An 18,527-nucleotide genomic window follows, 5' to 3' on the forward strand; every position below is an offset into this window, starting at 1 on the left:
AAGTTTAGTACTAGAGAAAACAAAGCTACCATCGATCAAATACTTGGCACATACAAGTGTCTTGCTTAACAAAGCACATACATTATATCATTTCACAATATTAGGGGAAAAAACTATTATTATTGCTTCAATTTTATAGATTAGGAAACACAATAAGAGAAATTAAGTAATTCATCCAAGTTCAAGCTCCAGAGTAATATTTGACTCAAAATCCAACGCTTTACAACTACGAATCCCAAGTCCAAAACTCAGTGTTCCTTTTGTTCCTTTTGCATGAAAAAAGCAAGTCTTTCCTGTCAGGCCTGAACTTCAGTTTGAAACAGTTATCCAAACACCCATCTGAAAACAGCAGTGCTGACCTTTTACTTTACTAAAAATTACCTTTTGATACAGAATATCCCAAATACTCTGGATGCACAATATCCCATAATCCTCTTTCTGGGAAACTCTGTAATAAATTCATTCAAATTAAAATGTATGTGATTAATGACTATTGTTCACTTGATGTAAGGACCTTTAGATGAAGTAGAAGTTTAGAGCTGATTTAATACCATGTTATTTCTATTAACACAAAATTGGACAAATCCATATTCAACAATTTTATCTTTTCCAGAAAATCAAATTCATTTGTATCAGTGACCTACAGTCTGTTTCAGTAAAATAAATGCCACTGTCTGAAAACTGTAGATATTAAAGGTACTCAGACTTCCCTAGTAGTCCAGTAGTTTAAAATCTGCTTTTCAATGAAAGGTATGCAGATTCGAACCCTAGATGGGCAACTAAGCCCACATGCAACGACCACTGAGCCCATGTGTCACAACTACAGAGCTCATGAGACCCAATGCAGTCAAATAAGTAATTTTTTAAAAAGAAGATATCTAACATCTGATAGAGTAACATTACTTCCCTCAATGTGCTAAGCTGCTTCACTCATGTCTGACTCTTTGCAACTCCATGGACTGTAGCCCACCGGGCTCCTCTGTCCATGGGGGTTCCCGGGCAAGAATACTGGAGGGGTTTGCCATTCCCTTCTCCAAGGGATATTCCCGACCCAGGGATCGAACCTGCATCTCTTATGTCCCCTGCATTGATAGGTGGGCTCCTTACCACTAGTGCCACCTGGGAACCCCTTTACTTCCCACAGGCTCCCAGTTATACACATTTTACAATCATTTCAGTAGTTTTCAAAATTCAGTGAGTAATCCTGATGGGCAGATGGATAAGAGTTGGGTTTCCTAGACTATCCTCAAAGAATTCTAATTAATGACTCTGGTTTGAAGCCTTTAAACACCTAAGGGAATTCTCTTTTAAGAATTTCATGACATTTAATTATACCAGTATATCAACAGTATTATCATTTCATCATGTAATCAATATTAGAACTATTGAGTTACTTTACATTTTGCACCAAGTCCTTGAGATATAGGATATATTTTACATTTATAAGATAGTACACATTATTTATTTTATCTTGTAGTTGATAAACTATGTTGAGTTAGTTTTAGGTGTACAGCAATGTAATTCAGTTACATATACATGTTTCTACTCTTTTTCAAAATTATTTTCCCATTTAGCTTATTACAGAATATTGAGCACAATTCCCTGTGCTGCAGTCTTTGCTGGTTGTCTATTTTAAATAGAGCAACATGTACATATCAATCCCTAACTCCAAGTCTGTCCCTACCCCACACCCTTCCCTTCTGGTAACCATTCATTGATTCCCAAGTCTTAGTCTGTTTCTATTTTGTAAATAAGACATCTGGATGCAGAGTTCCAGAGAAGAGCAAGAAGAGATAAGAAAGCCTTTTTATGCAAACAAGGCAAAGAAATAGAGGAAAACGATAGAATGGGAAAGACTAGAGATCTCTTCAAGAAAATTAGAGATACCAAGGGAACATTTCATATAAAGACAGGCACAATAAAGGACAGAAAACGTATGGAGCTAAGAGAAGCAGAAGATATTAAGAAGAGGTGGCAAGAACTATATAAAAAAGCTGTTAATGACCCAGATAACCATGATGGTGTGATCACTCACCTAGAGCCAGAAATCCTGGAATGTGAAGTCAAGTGGACCTTAGGAAAGCACCACTATGAACAAACTGTGGAAAATTCTTCAAGAGATGGGAATACCAGACCACCTTACCTGCCTCCTGAGAAATCTGTATGCAGGTCAAGAAGCAAGTTAGAACCAGACATGGAACAACAGACTGGTTCAAAACTGGGAAAGAAGTACATCAAAGCTGTATATTGTCACCCTGCTTATTTAACTTCTATGCAGAGTACATTATGCAAAATGCTGGACTGGATGAAGCACAAGCTGGAATCAAGATTGCTGCAAGAAATATCAATAACCTCAGATATGCGATATGAGATCTCTTCAAGAAAATTAGAGATACCAAGGGAACATTTCATATAAAGATAGGCACAAAAAAGGACAGAAAAGGTATGGAGCTAAGAGAAGCAGAAGATCTTGAATACTCAAGCTGGAAATATATCAGTTGGAAAGACTGATACTGAAGCTGAAGCTCCAATACTTTGGCCACCTGATGTGAAGCGCCAACTCATTGGAAAAGACCCTGATGCAGGGAAAGGCTGAAGACAGGAGAGGGGACAACAGAAGATGAGATGGTTGGATAGCATCATCACCTCAATGGACATGAGTTTGAGCAAGCTCTGGGAGATGGTGAAGGACAGGGAAGCCTGGCATGCTGCAATCCATCGGGTCACAGAGTCGGACACAACTGATCGACTGAACAACAACATATAGTTCCCTGGTGGCTCAGAAGGTAAAGAACCCGTCTGCAATGTGAGAGAACTAGGTTCAATCCCTGGGTTGGGAAGATCCCCTGGAGGACAGAATGGCAACCCACTCCAGTATTCTTGCCTGGAGAATCTCCATGGACAGACAAGCCTGTTCCGCTCCAGTCCATGGGGGGTCATAAAGAGTCGGACATGACTGAGTGACTAAGCACAGCACATATAAGTGACACGATATTCCTCTTTCTCTGACTTACTTATTATGATAATCTCCAAGTCCATCCATGTTGCTGCAAAGGACACTATCATTCTTTTTAATGGCTGAGTAATATTCCATTGTATATGAGCACATTTTCTTTATCCATTCCTCAGTCGATGGACATTTCAGTTGCTTCTGTGTCTTGGCTACTGTAAATAATGCTGCAATGACCACTGAGGTATACATATCCTTTTGAACCATGTAATTCTCTTGAAATATGTCCCAGAGTGGGATTGCTGGGTCATATGGTAGCTCAATTTCTAGCTTCTTAAGGAACCTCCATACTATTTCCCATAGTGGCTATACCACTTTACAGTTCCACCAATAGTGTAAGAGGGCTCCCTTTTCTCCACACCCTCTCCACCATTTATTGTTTGTAGACTTTTTGATGATGACCATTCTGACTGAGGCTTCCCTGGTGGCTCATATGGTAAAGAATCTGCCTGCAATGCAGGAGATCCAAGTTGAATCCCCTGGAAAAGGAAAGGGCTACCCATTCCAGTATTCCTGCCTGGAGAATTTCATGGACCACCATACCATAGACAGGCCTTCTGACTGGTGTAAGGTGACATCTCATTGTAGTTTTGATTTGCATTTCTCTAAATTAGTGATGCTGAGCATCTTTTCATGTGCATCTTGGCCACCTGTATGTCTTCTTTGGAGAAATGTCTATTCAGGTGATCTGCCCATTTTTAATTAGGTTGTTTTCCTGGTATTGAGCCACATGAGCTCTTTGTAAAATTTGGAGATTAACCCCTTGTCAGTCACATCATTTTCAAATTTCTCCCATTCTGTGGGCTTATTTTATGGTTTTCTGTACAAAAGCTTTTAATTATGCCCTGTTTAGTTTTGCTTGTATTTCCATTACTCTGTATTGTTGTGATTTATGTCAAAGAGTGTGCTGCCTATGTTTTCCTCTAAGAGTTTTATAGTATACTTACATTTAGGTCTTTAATCTATTTTGAGTTTATTTTGTGTATGGGATAAACATCTAAGGTAATTCTAATGCAAATGGTCCTTAACCACATTTCAAAACTTTCAATTAAATGCTTGAAATTAAAAATTCAAGTAAATATTTGAAAAATGTTATACAGTAGTAAGTGAAAAATATAATGGAGATATAAGTATTTATGAAAACTACATGCATTACTGCCCTCTGAGATGGAGGCCTTTAGTCACCTTATTCAAATTTTTGAAAGACTTGCCCCTTTTTTTTTTGCCCAGCCAGGTAGCCAAGAGTTTGTTCTTTCCTGAAAGCTTGGTAGAAACATTGGTATATTTATTTACAGTAATATATTGGTCAAATGGTAAAACTTCCAACACTAAGATGATTAAATTCTGGGGATCTAATGTATCAATATAACATGGTGACTATAGTTAATAAGTGTATTGAATACTTGAAAGTTGCTATGGAATTAGATCCTAAGTGTTCTCACTACAGACAAAAAGGTAACTACATGAAGTAATGAATGTATTAACCTATGGAATCATTTTGCAATATATACATGTATCAAATCATGTTGTACACCTTAAACTTACAGAATGTAATATGTCAACTATATAGAGAGAAAGCTAGGGGGAAAAAACAAGAGATATTACTTTGCTGACAAAGATCTATATAGTCAAAGCTATGGTTTTCCCAGTAGTCATGTATGGATGTGAGAACTGGACCATAGAGAAGGCTGAGCACTGAAGAATTGACGCTTTCAAACTGTGGTGTTGGAGAAGACACTTGAGAGTCCCTTGGATAGCTAGGAGATCAAACCAGTCAATCCTAAAGGAAATCAATCCTGAATATTCATTGGCAGGACTGATGCTGAAGCTCCAATACTCTGGCCTCCTGATGCAAAGAGCTGACTCACTGGAAAAGACCCTGAGGCTGGGAAAGATTGAAGGCAGGAGAAGGGGACAACAGAGGATGAGATGGTTGGATGGCATCACCGACTCAACGGCCATGAGCTTAAGCAAGCACCAGGAGATGGTGAAGGACAGGGAAGCCTGGGGTGTTGCAGTCCATGGGGTCCCAAAGAATCAGATATGACTGAGAGACTGGACAACAACAAGAACAAACAAACTCTTCTTGGATACTGATTGAAAATTAATTGATGCAAAACAAATTTGGTTATAATTAATCTTAATAATATTGAGGCTTTTAACTCAGTAATATGGTATATAACTCCATTAACTGGCATCTTAGTTTCACTAAGCATTATTTTGGAATTTTCAGTATACCAATAATGTAAGATTTTTACAGTTTACTTCTAAGTAGTTTATGTTTTATTTTTTAAGATTTATTTTTTGGCTGTGGTGTCTTCATTGTCTCACACAGGCTTTCTCTAGTTGTGATGAGCGGGGGCAGATTCTTAACCATTGGACCACCAGGGAAGTCCATGGTTTATGTTTTAATACTGCTTTGGTGGTATCATCAACTTCAATTTCCAATCATTAATTACAAGTATGTAGAAATAAAATTGAACATTGTATGTTAACTTTGAATACTGCAAGCTTGCTGAATTTATTATTCCCAATGAATTTTTAAAAATATTTTTAAGGATTTTCTAGACAATCATAGAATTAACATAGAAAAACAACTTCATTGTTTCCTTTGAGATCTGAATGCTCTTTGCACCTTACTGCACTGTTGAATGGAGAAGGTAATGGCACCCACTCCAGGACTCTTGCCTGGAAAATCCAATGGACGGAGGAACCTGGTAGGCTGCAGTCCGTGAGATCACTACGAGTCGGACACGACTGAGTGACTTCCCTTTCACTTTTCACTTTCATGCATTGGAGGAGGAAATGGCAACCCACTCCAGTGTTCTTGCCTGGAGAATCCCAGGGACAGGAGAGCCTGGTGGGCTGCCATCTATGGAGTCGCACAGAGTTGGACACGACTGAAGCCGACTTGGCAGCGGCAGCAGCAGCACTGGTGAAAACCTCCAGTATGAAGATGAATAAAAATAATTACAGCAGACATCCTTGCATTATTCTCAATCTTGGGGGCAAAGTATTCAGTCTTTCACCATCAGGTATGACATTAGCTGTAAGTTTACTGTAGACATCCTTTATCAAGCTGCTGCTGCTGCTAAGTCACTTCAGTCGTGTCCAGCTCTGTGCGACCCCATAGACAGCAGCCCACCAGGCTCCCCCGTCCCTAGGATTCTTCAAGCAAGAACACTGGAGTGGGTTGCCATTTCCTTCTCCAATGCATGAAAGTGAAAGTGAAGTCGCTCAGTCGTGTCCGACTCTTAGCGACCCCATGGACTGCAGCCTATCAGGCCCCTCTGTCCATGGGATTTTCCAGGCAAGAGTACTGGAATGGGGTGCCATTGCCTTCTCCTTATTAAGCTGAGGAAGTCCTTAATCCATTCTTTGCTCATAGAAGATTATTTATCTTACATGGGTGTCAAATGTGTTTTCCACATCTATTAAAGTTTTTATATGATTTCTTATTATGCCATGAGTTAAATTAATTGATTCTTCTTTTATTTTTGGTATAGCTTACACATATATTGATTTTAGGTATACAACATAGTAATCCAATATTTTATATAGTATAAAAATTTACAATGGTAATCTGTCACCATGCAAAGTTGTTACAGTCTTATTGACTATATTCTCCATGTGTTTATCACTGTGATATTTATCTTATAGCTGAGTGAAGTCACTCAGTCATGCCTGACTCTTTGCAACCCCATGGACTATAGCCCACCAGGCTCCTCCATCCATGGAATTTTCTAGGCAAGAATACTGGAGTGGGTTGCCATTTCCTTCTCCAGGGGATCTTCCCAACCCAGGGATCAAACCCGGGTCTCCCGCATTGTGGGCAGAGGCTTTATCGTCTGAGCCACCAGGGAAGTTTGCATTTAATCCCTCTCATCTGTTTCATCCATTCCCCATACCACCTTCTCCTCTGGCAACCACTGTTCTCTGTATCTGAGTCTTTTTCAGTTTTGTTGTGTTTGTTCATTTGTTTTCTAGATTCCACATACAAATGAAATCACACAGTATTTATTTTTCTCTGGCTGATTCTTATATGTTAACTAAGTCTGCATTCCTGAGACAAAATACACTCACAGTCACCATAATATTATTTTCATGTTGCCAAATTGAATTTGTTAAAAATTTCTCATAAATTTTTATATCAGTGTTTATCAGGAATATTGGCTTGCCATTTTTCTATTACTGGGTTTTTCTGAATTTCTTTCAGTTGTGTTTCGTCTTGGTTTGGTATCAGGATAATGTTGGACTCAAAACCTGGGAAATGTTCCTTACTGTTCTATATTTTATGGGTCTGTATGAAATTAGTATTGTTTCCTTCTTAAATGCTTATTAGAATTTACCAGTGAAGTAATCTAATTAAGACAGAAATTTTCTTTGTGGGAGGTATTTAATTTTAATTCCTTTAAAAGATATGACTACTTTCCCAGTTATCTAGTTTCTTGAGTGAGCTCTGGTAGGTGTGTCTACCCATTTCACCTAAGTTGTCAAATTTACTGGCATAAAATTACAAGTTTCTTTCATTATTTTGATATCTAAATGGTCTGTAGTGATGTCCCCTCTGTCATTCTTATAACTAGTTATTCATGTCTTCACCCTTTTTTCTGACCTACTTGGATAGAAATATATCTATATTTCTTCTTCACAAAATCCATTTTGATTCCATTTATTTTTGTTTGTTTTCTGTATCACTGAATTCTGCTCTTATCTTTGCAGATAAGATCTTTATACTTCGGGTTATATAGTATACAGTACAAAGTATCTGTACTTTGCATTACTTTGCTTTTTATTTCCTAGTTTTGAAAAGCAGAAGTTTAGGTTATAAACTCATAATCTTTTCTATTTTCTAAAGAAGCATTCAAATTTTTCTCTAAGCACTGCTTTAGCTAAATCCCATACATTGTTTTCATTTTCATTCAGTTCAAAATATTTCTTCTTTGACCCAATATTTAAAAGCATTTTTTTTTTAATTTTCAAATATTTGAAGTTGGTCCCGAACTTTTGGTATTAATTTTAGTTCAAATCTACTGTGATCAGAAAAAAAGATTTTTTAATGACTACCTTTAATCTACATTTTTCATAGTTCTTTTGTCTTACGTGGTCTTTGTTCCTTTCCTCTTTCCCTAACTTCTTCTGGGTTCACCTGGTTTTTTTATTTTAATAATTCAATTTTACTTGCACTATTGGTTAATTAGCTATAACTGTTTTGTTATTTTGTCTTAGCAGTTGCTAGAGTTTAGAACTTACAGCCAATCTTCAAATAACATTATACCACATCACACATACTGTAAGAATCTTACAAATACATTCTGCCCATTCCCCATTTTCACACTGATATTATTTTTAGATGTTTTACTTCTATGTATGCTATTGGCCCCAACTACATTTTATTCTCTTGCTGGCTCTGATGAAGTTGCCATGTTCAGGAAGCCTAGACAACAAGGAACTTCTGGCCTGGCAGGAAGCTACAGATCTAAAGCCTTAGTCTAACATCACTAAAAGACTCAATCCTGCCAAAACCACTCACATGAGCTTAGAAGCAGACCTTCTTCAATCAAGCTTTCAGATGAGACTCCAACCCTGACTGACACTTTGAATCCATATGACATACCACCTATGAGGCAGATGACCAACCACTTAAGCTGTGTTCAGATTCCTAACCCACAGAAAATGTGAGATGATAAATAGGTTTAGCTTTAAATTATTACTTTTGTTGTAGTTACTATGCAGTAATAAGTAACAATACATCCTAGTAGGATTACCTTGGACTAACATTATGGGCGTAGAACATTAAATTGACCCAATGTTTCCCACCTCCCCCACCTCAGCCCCCCCCCCGCCCCCCCGCCACACACACACACACACACCCAAAGCAACTAACTATAAGCCAGAATACTCTAGCATTCTCGAGAAGACATCTGTATTGTCATGGCAAACTGATTATAGGGAACTGGAATGCAAAAGTAGGAAGTCAAGAAACACCTGGAGTAACAGACAAATTTGGCCTTGGAATACGGAATGCAGCAGGGCAAATACTAACAGAGTTTTGCCAAGAAAATGCACTGGTCATAACAAACACCCTCTTCCAACAACACAAGAGAAGACTCTACACAAGGACATCACCAGATGGTCAGCACCAAAATGAGACTGAATATATTCTTTGCAGCCAAAGATGGAGAAGCTCTATACAGTCAACAAAAACAAGACCAGGAGCTGACTGTGGCTCAGATCATGAACTCCTTATTGCCAAATTCAGACTGAAATTGAAGAAAGTAGGGAAAACCACTAGACCATTCAGGTATGACCTAAATCAAATCCCTTATGATTATACAGTGGAAGTGAGAAATAGATTTAAGGGACTAGATCTGATATACAGAGTGCCTGATGAACTATGGATGGAGGTTCATGACATTGTACAGGAGACAGGGATCAAGACCATCCCCACTGAAAAGAAATGCAAAAAAGCAAAATGGCTGTCTGGGGAGGCCTTACAAATAGCTGTGAAAAGAAGAGAAGCGAAAAGCAAAGGAGAAAAGGAAAGATATAAGCATCTGAATACAGAGTTCCAAAGAATAGCAAGAAGAGATAAGAAAGCCTTCTTCAGCGATCAATGCAAAGAAATAGAGGAAAACAACAGAATGGGGAAGACTAGAGATCTCTTTAAGAAAATTAGAGATACCAAGGGAACATTTCATGCAAACATGGGCTCAATAAAGGACAGAAATGGTATGGACCTAACAGAAGCTGAGGATATTAAGAGGTAGCAGGAATACACAGAAGAACTGTACAAAAAAGATCTTCACGACCAAGATAATCATGATGGTGTGATCACTCACCTAGAGCCAGACATCCTGGAATGTGAAGACAAGTGGGCCTTAGAAAGCATTACTACGAACAAAGCTAGTGGAGGTGATGGAATTCCAGTTGAGCTATTTCAAATCCTGAAAAATTATGCTGTGGAAGTGCTGCACTCAATATACCAGCAAATTTGGAAAACTCAGCAGTGGCCACTTGACTGGAAAAGGTCAGTTTTCAATCCAATCCCAAAGAAAGGCAATGCCAAAGAATGTTCAAACTACTGCACAATTGCACTCATCTCACACGCTAGTAAAGTAATGCTCAAAATTCTCCAAGCCAGGCTTCAGCAATATGTGAACTGTGAACTTCCAGATGTTCAAGCCGGCTTTAGAAAAGGCAGAGGAACCAGAGATCAAATTGCCAACATCCGCTGGATCATGGAAAAAGCAAAGAGTTCCAGAAAAACATCTATTTCTGCTTTCTTGGCTACGTCAAAGCCTTTGACTGTGTGGATCACAATAAACTGTAGAAAATTCTCAAAGAGATGGGAATACCAGAACACCTGACCTGCCTCTTGAGAAACCTATATGCAGGTCAGGAAGCAACAGTTAGAACTGGACATGGAACAACAGACTGGTTCCAAACAGGAAAAGGAGTACGTCAAGGCTGTATATTGTCACCCTGCTTATTTAACTTATATGCAGAGTACATCATGAGAAACGCTGGGCTGGAAGAAGCACAAGCTGGAATCAAGATTGCCAGCAGAAATATCAATCACCTCAGATATGCAGATGACACCACCCTTATGGCAGAAAGTGAAGAGGAACTCAAAAGCCTCTTGATGAAAGTGAAAGTGGAGAGTGAAAAAGTCGGCTTAAAGCTCAACATTCAGAAAACAAAGATCATGGCATCCGGTCCCATCACTTCATGGGAAATAGATGGGGAAACAGTGGAAACAGTGTCAGACTTTATTTTTTGGGGCTCCAAAATCACTGCAGATGGTGATTGCAGCCATGAAATTAAAAGACGCTTACTCCTTGGAAGGAAAGATATGTCCAACCTAGATAGCATATTCAAAAGCAGAGACATTACTTTGCCAACAAAGGTCTGTCTAGTCAAGGCTATGGTTTTTCCAGTGGTCATATATGGATGTGAAAGTTGGACTGTAAAGAAAGCTGAGTGCCGAAGAATTGATGCTTTTGAACTGTGGTGTTGGAGAAGACTCTTGAGAGTCCCTTGGACTGCAAGGAGATCCAACCAGTCCATTCTGAAGGAGATCAGCCTTGGGATTTCTTTGGAAGGACTGATGCTAAAGCTGAAACTCCGATACTTTGGCCACCTCATGCGAAGAGTTGACTCATTGGAACAGACTGATGCTGGGAGGGATTGGGGGCAGGAGGAGAAGGGGACGACAGAGGATGAGATGGCTGGATGGCATCACCAACTCGATGGACGTGAGTCTGAGTGAACTCCAGGAGTTGGTGATGGACAGGGAGGCCTGGCGTGCTGCGATTCATGGGGTCGCAAAGAGTCGGACACGACTGAGCGACTGAACTTAACTGATTTTAGGAGGTAAAAGATGAAAGTAACCTAGTCTCGGACTTCATTATATTATGTTCCCATCATCAAAAGATGATAAAGAAACAACTCAGGTAAACAAAAAACAACAACCTGGAAGATGATGAAATGGAAGCAGTCAGTGAAGATATATTCAAGGATAAGAAAGAATTAAGCCAAGGAAGAGTAGTTGGGGTTGATAGGTAAGGCAGTTGAAAATGATTTCAAGTACATAGAGAAAAATGAATACATACATATTGTTAGGTAAAGTTATAAAACTTCCCCCTGGAGATCTCGCAGAAATAAAGAACAGGTTATTCTCCATAACCCAGCTAAGCTCGATGCTTCCAGAATCTACATACCAATTCAAAACACCACAAAACAGTGACATCACAAGTTTGAACACTCTCACTTGGCAAAAATATGAGAAGTAGCGCTGAACAAGTACAGCCACGTGTCCTGATAATCCGTAATAGAGTATGGGTTAGCAAATGTAGTCAAGATTATCCAAAGGAGTATTAATCACTACTTCAATTACTGCTGCTATAATCTTTGGTTGTTCAGACAGCTATAAGTATGTTGACTCAACAAATACTGTATACAGATTTAACATAAATTTAAATATCCGAAGAAAATCTTCTGTTTCACCCACAAGTTAACTCTGCCAGAAAGGTACTAAGGAAAACATGTGAGTAAATGGTCACCACTCAAGCCTTTACTGTATCACTGCAAAGTGGCATGAAATACACTGTGCTAGAATACCACCAGGGTGTCACTACATTAACCACACTAATGCACTAAATCCCCCAGGGACCTTTAGAAGACTCAGCTTTTCTCAAATCAAACCACTGCAACCACAGTCTTGAAGAACCAGAACTTGTTTCACTTTTTAAGAGAGGCTTTAAGAACATAAAAAGAAAATAGAGGGAAAACTTCTATAGTTAAGCTGGGTGGGTTCTTTAGTTTTTTTACATAGTCTAATTCCGGGTTAACAGTTGTATTCTAGATAAGTCTCACAGAGAAGAGTTTAACTCTTCAGAGTTCTAAGTAAACAAACAAACAAAAAATAACTTTACAAGGTTTTAAAAAAAATTTTTTTCCTGGCGAGTTATCGCTTTGGTTAAGGTCTTAACATAGAAGCACCATATAGCAGCAGAATCAGCGAGATGACAAAACAGGAAGCCTTCCCCAACAAACCCACCAATTCAACAATTTATGGGTAAATTCCCCTTGTGACAAATTCAGAAACAAGCAGCAAAAATCCAAAACCAAATGCTGGGGAGGAAAGGAGCAACAAGAACTCTTATTCACTGCTGCTGAAAATGCAATAGCAACAGTAAAGTCACATATATTAAGCTAGCCTTAAAAATGCATTCCAGTATACAGTAGGTGCCAGAGAAGGCAATGGCACCCCACTCCAGTACTCTTGCCTGGAAAATCCCATGGGCGGAGGAGACTGGTAGGCTGCAGTCCATGGGGTCTCGAAGAGTCAGACACGACTGAGCGACTTCACTTTCCCTTTCATGCATCGGAGAAGGAAATGGCAACCCACTCCAGTGTTCTTGCCTGGAGAATCCCAGGGACGGGGGAGCCTGGTGGGCTTCCGTCTATGGGGTTGCACAGAGTCGGACACGACTGAAGCAACTTAGCACCAGCAGCAGCATACAGTAGGTGCAGACAAGTACTACTTGATTCCACTTATACGAGGTACCTAGAATAGTCAAATTCATAGAGTCAGGAAGTACCCTGCTAGATGCCAGGGGCCAGGCTGAGGGCAGGGGCTGGGAACTTCAATGTTTAGTGGGGACAGAATTTCAGTTTAGGAAAGTGAAAAATATGGGAGACGGATGATAGTGGAAATTGCACAAAAATGTGAATGTACTCAGCACCACTGAACTGTAGTTAAATGTGGTAAAAGTAGTATGTTTTTTTACAATAAAAAAATTTAAATAACAGTACGGTCACTTTGGAAAACAGTTTGGCAATTTCTTACAAAACTAAACACACCCTTACCAAACAATTCAGCATGACACTACTTGGTACTTACCCAAATGAGCTGAAACCTTACATTCACACAAAAACCTTCACAAAGATGTTTATAGTAGTTTTATTCAAAATTGCTGAAACTTGGAAACAATCAAAGCATCCTTTAGTTGGTGAATGGATGAATGAACTGTGGTAAATCCAGGCAATGGAATATTAGCACAAAAAAGAAGTGAGCTATAAAGCCATAAAATGACCTGAAGGAATCTTAAATGCACATTAGTAAGTGAAAGGCGCCAATCTGAAAATGTTATAACTTATGATCCCAATGTATGACATTCTGGAAAAGGCAGAACTATGACAACAGTAAAAAGATGAGTGATGGTCAGGAGTGTGCAGGATGGTGGAATGGAGGCAGAGGCATATAAGATTTTTAAAGCAATGAAACTATTCTGTACGATACTATAATGGTGGATACATGTCATTACACATCTATCAAAACCCACTGAAGGTACACTGTGTAATGCTGTAAGCTGCGGGCTTTGAGTGATAACGTGTCAGTGCAGGTTCGTGGATTTTAACAAATATACCACTCTGATTCAGGCCACGATAGTGGGAATGGCTGTGCACATGTCAGGAGAGGGGGTATGCGAGAAGTCTGTACTTTCTCTTCAATTTTTCTGTGAACCTAAAACTGCTCTGAAAAAGTCTACTGTTAAAAAAATGGAATCAAATTAAATTTCAAAGGTACAGGTGATCTGACAAAAACCTAATTTATTAACTATTCCAACATGTTTCGTATCCTTCTTAAGGCTTAAGGTGATCACTGAGAACAATAAAAATGAGTATCTCCCAAGTTGTGAAACAGTTACAGAAAGTGCCAAAGTGCTGATAGGCAGGCAGTTACCCAGATATTACCACAAGGGCAGCAGCTGTCTGTGTACATGAATTCTGCTAAGCTGGTAGAAGACAAAAGTCTCCTCAGTTGATAGGTATATCTTATTCTAGGGGATCATCACATTGTATGCAAATTCATTCTGACTCAAAGTCTACTTTTGTATATTGTTTGCATTGGTATGCAGACTTTAAACAGTACTTTCTATGATGAGATTTGATAATATAGCTTCAAACTGGCTGAATATTACAAGGTTATGTTATCATTTTCCATTACTAGGTATAGAAGGAATGATCCTTAAGCTGAAACTCCAGTACTTTGGCCACCTCATGCGAAGAGTTGACTCATTGGAAAAGACCCTGATGCTGGGAGAGGTTGGGGGCAGGAGGAGAAGGGGACGACAGAGGATGAGATGGCTGGATGGCATCACTGACTCGATGGACGTGAGTCTGAGTGAACTCCGGGAGTTGGTGATGGACAGGGAGGCCTGGCGTGCTGCGATTCATGGGGTCGTAAAGAGTTGGACATGACTGAGCGACTGAACTGAACTGAACTGAACTGAATACACTCATAATGTTCATCAAATGCCTTTACCAAAAAAAAAAAATATATATATATATATATATTTAAATGCTATGTGAACATTTTAAAAGATGGAAAAAGTAATTTTAAGAGTATTGCCAAGAAAGAACTGTTTAAGAACAGTTATTTTAAAAGCACAACTAAGTTTTAAAATGACATTACTTCCCTGAAAATCACAGCTGCAGATGCCTTGATTCCTGTGCCAGATTAAAGAACATAAGTTAAAAAAAAAAAAAAAACTGAATGACTGCAAAACAGCTATCTCTTAAATTTTAATGAAGTAAAAGTTAACATTTTTCTATATTAAAATTACTAATTCATATTTCCCCAACTTTCACAGTGGTTCTAAGAAAATCAATTGAAAAAAACTTGAAGCTTCTGCGTTTTCAAAAACTGCATTTTTATACCAGTTATCAATTTTCACTGGTCTAGGAGTTTTCACACACATAATTCTCTAATGATTTAAGTAATTTGTATTATGTTATATGGGCTTCCCTGGTGGCTCAGTGGTAAAGAATCCACCTGCCAATGCAGGAGATGTAGGTTCCATCTCTGGTTGTGAAGATCCCCTGGTGGAGGAAATGGTAACCCACTCCAGTGTTCTTGCCTGGGAAATCCTATGGACAGAGAAGCCTGAAGGGCTACAGTCCATGGGATGGCAAAACAGTCAGACATGACTTAGCGAATAAACAACTGTTACATTATCTATAGGCCATCCAGCAAGTTAATATTTTGACTATCCTGCTCAGAAAAATAAGTTTAGGGTAAAGCAATCCCTGGTGGCTCAGTGGTAAAGAATCCACCTGCCAATGCAGGAGACCCAGGTTCGATCCCTGGATCGGGAAGATTCCCTGGAGAAGGAAATGGCAACCCACTCCAGCATTCTTGTCAGGAGAATTCCACAGACAGAGGAGCCATGGGGCTACAGTTTACACAGGACTTAAGTGACTAAACAACAATTATTCCAAAACTTTTGAGGTATATTCTCTTTTGCTTCCCTCCCCCTCCGACCCCCGCCCACACTCCCAACATACACCACACAAAAGGCCTTGTGGCATTACCCTTAACAATTCATTCTGCAATCTCACTTTGAACTAAGAGAAATTTCTAAAGGAATTTCCCTAATCTTTGAAATTTTTCCTGGGCAGAACCTTACCTACACCATTCTTGATGAAGCTACGTCATTTTCTTCACCAAACCTTCCTGTGACTGTGTGTTCTGTTATGCTCCAGAAGCTACCAAAGTTTTTCCCTGGGTCTGGTCTGATTCATAACTGTTTAAAACTAGCTACTAAAACAGAAGCACCTCATCATCATCCTACTAGAGATAGTTAGATACTAGTCACTCATCCACATGCTACTAGTCAATCCTGACTTCTTCACCCTCCTATTTAACAGTTTTCTTGTATCTTCCTCAAATTTTTATTTCCTCAATTATATGTGACCCCTTACTCTTAATTTTTCTTTTTCCATGGGTGGAGTCCAAAATCAAGCACAAAACTCTTAAAAACGTTTAAACAATACGTAAGGACTCTGCAAAACAAGTAGGATGGCCATTCTTCTCTCACTGAACTTATGATGCCGTATTGTAAGTGGATGGCAATTAAGCAAATTCAATTTCCAGAATAATTTTTTCTTTTTGAAAACCCAGTGGGGGATGGGGCGGGGCTTGCATTCCTGGGTCCCTTGAAACTGAAACCCTCCAAGAGGCAGTTTTAAGTAGCCTGCCACCCCAGGGCACTGCAAGGACAGCCAGCTGAAACACACATACACCTTCCTGAGAAAGAGGCCTATTTGCTTGTCCTGTAACTTCAGCCTGAGGGGCAGGTTTCTGCCTGCCACACATCTAAACTACAGAGGTCTTCTGGGACCAGGGTGTCATCTCTGCACTCTCCATCTGCTTGCTAGAGCTCTCAGGTATTCTCTAGAAAGGAGTTTATATACTCATCTGGAGCACAGATTTGTGTAACTGTTGCCTAGGGAACACCTCCAGATTGCCTAGGTCTGGTCTCCAACAGGGCTTATGCTTGTAGTCCCATGGGACTGTATATGTTTATAGGCTTCAAAAGCTGCAGCCTGAGGGTTTAGCTCCCAACCAGCCTGAATCTAGGTGCTAAAATACTCCACTTTGGGACACTGACAGGTCTTGGCACACCCTCAACTATTAGAGATTATTAAAAATAAAATAGGCTACATGAACAGTTACAAAGGCTTGAGATATAAGAGCTAGGGCAGGGTTGAATGATAAGGTTTATCTCTTACACAAGGTAACTCCTTCAAGACTGGAAGAGGTGGCCAGTTTATCTAATGCAGAGCAATGAGCAGAGATCAAACTGCACCACTATCTTACACCATACCAAAAACTAACTCAAAATGGCTTAAAAATTTAAAGCTAAGACCTCAAGCTATAAAACTCCTAGAAGAAAACATACATGGTAATCTCCTTGACATCAATCTTAGCAATGACTTTTTGGATCTGATTCAAAAAGCAAAGACAACAAGAGCAAAATAAACAAGTGGGACTCTACCAAAACTGAAAAGCTTCTGCACAGCAATTAACAAAATGAAAAGACAACATACAGAATGGGAGAAAATATTTGAGAACCACATAACTGATGAGGGGTTAATACCCAGAACACATAAGGAACTCTAACACCACAAGAGGAAAAAAAAAAAATCCAATTTAAAAATGGACAAAGAACCTGAAAAGACATTTTTCCAAAGAATACATGCTCATGGCCAACAGGTATGTGAAAAGATGCTCAACATCACTAATCATCAGGGCAATGCAAATCAAAACTACAGTAAAACATCACCTCACACCTAGTGGAATGGCTATTATCAAAAAAGTCAATAAATAAGAAGTGTTAGAAATGACTTGGAGAAAAGGTAACCCTCGTACACTACTGGAGGGGATATAAACTGGTGTGGTTACTGTAAAACAGAGCTCCATCTTTCTGAGAAAGAGGCCAACTACTGTATGGAGTTTCCTCAAAAAATTAAAAATAGAACTACCATATGATCTAGTCATTTCACTTCTGGGTATTTATTCCATTTAAAAAATGGAAACACTAACTGAAAAAGATATATGCACCGCTATGTTCACTGCAGCATTATTTACAGCAGCCAAGATAGAAAAATAATCTAAGAATCCACTGATGCATGGATAAAGAAACTATGGTAATGACATAATGACATGAGTATTTATTATTCAGTCATTTTTAAAGTATAAAATCTTGCCAATTACAACAATGTGGATGGACCTTGAGGACATTATTCTAAGTGAAATAAGTCAGAGAAAGGCAAATATTGTAAGATCTCACTTAAAGGTGGACTCTAAAAAAAAAAAAAGCTAAAACTTTCAGCTATAAAACATATCAATAATAGGGGTGGTAATGTACAGCATAGTGACTCTAGTTAATAAAAATGTACTACATATTTGAAAGCTGCTAAAAGCAAGATCTCAAATGACCTAATCACAAGAAAAAATATTGTATTACTACATGGTGACATGTTAACTACACTTATTATGAAGATTATTTTGCAATGTATACTAATATAATTTGTCAGTTGTGCCTCAATCAAAAAAAAATGACATTCTTTCTAAGACAAAGGGAAAACAGAGACAAAAGTTGAAAAATGACAAGACAGAAAAAGCTGTATCCCTTCTGATATCATGTGATAAAAGAAACTCAGA

The sequence above is a fragment of the Bos indicus x Bos taurus genome, chromosome 11, assembly GCF_003369695.1.
Source record: "Bos indicus x Bos taurus breed Angus x Brahman F1 hybrid chromosome 11, Bos_hybrid_MaternalHap_v2.0, whole genome shotgun sequence".
NCBI lineage: Eukaryota > Metazoa > Chordata > Mammalia > Artiodactyla > Bovidae > Bos > Bos indicus x Bos taurus.